Consider the following 542-nt stretch of genomic DNA (forward strand, 5'->3'; position numbering starts at 1 on the left):
CTTAAGTAACATGAAGTTTGCTTTTGAAAAGTTTTTCACTGTGGTTTTCTTGTCCAGGGGTGGGGGCGGAATATGGATATCCAAAGTGACTTGTTTATGGTCAGATCTAACCAGCGAGGGGTTGACCTCTGGTGTGGAACACCGGTCACCCATGTTGGTGATGACCAGGTCCAATGTATTGTCACCTCTGGTGGGAGTGTTGACCAGTTGAACCAGAGCATTTGAGTTTATAAATTCTAGGAAAAGTTGGGCAAGGGAGTTAGTACTTGAGTAGTTCTCCCAGTTATTGTTTGGGTAATTGAAATCACCCAATATTAGGGTGTTTGGTAGGACCTTTATGTTTTCAGTGTTTCCAGAAATGCGGAATGGGGGTCCTGGGACATGGTGGGTGATCTGTAGCAAGTTACAATTTGAATTGCAGTTTTGCCCATTGTTAGTTGCACGTGGATGATCTTTGAAGCATCGTGCTGTGCCACTAACTTGGAGGTGTGGGTATCCTTGATGAATATGGATACGCCCCCGCCTTTTGTATTTCGGTTTGG

The sequence above is a fragment of the Protopterus annectens genome, chromosome 16.part0 (assembly GCF_019279795.1).
Source record: "Protopterus annectens isolate FY-2018-M chromosome 16.part0, PAN1.0, whole genome shotgun sequence".
In the NCBI taxonomy this organism is placed as follows: domain Eukaryota; kingdom Metazoa; phylum Chordata; order Ceratodontiformes; family Protopteridae; genus Protopterus; species Protopterus annectens.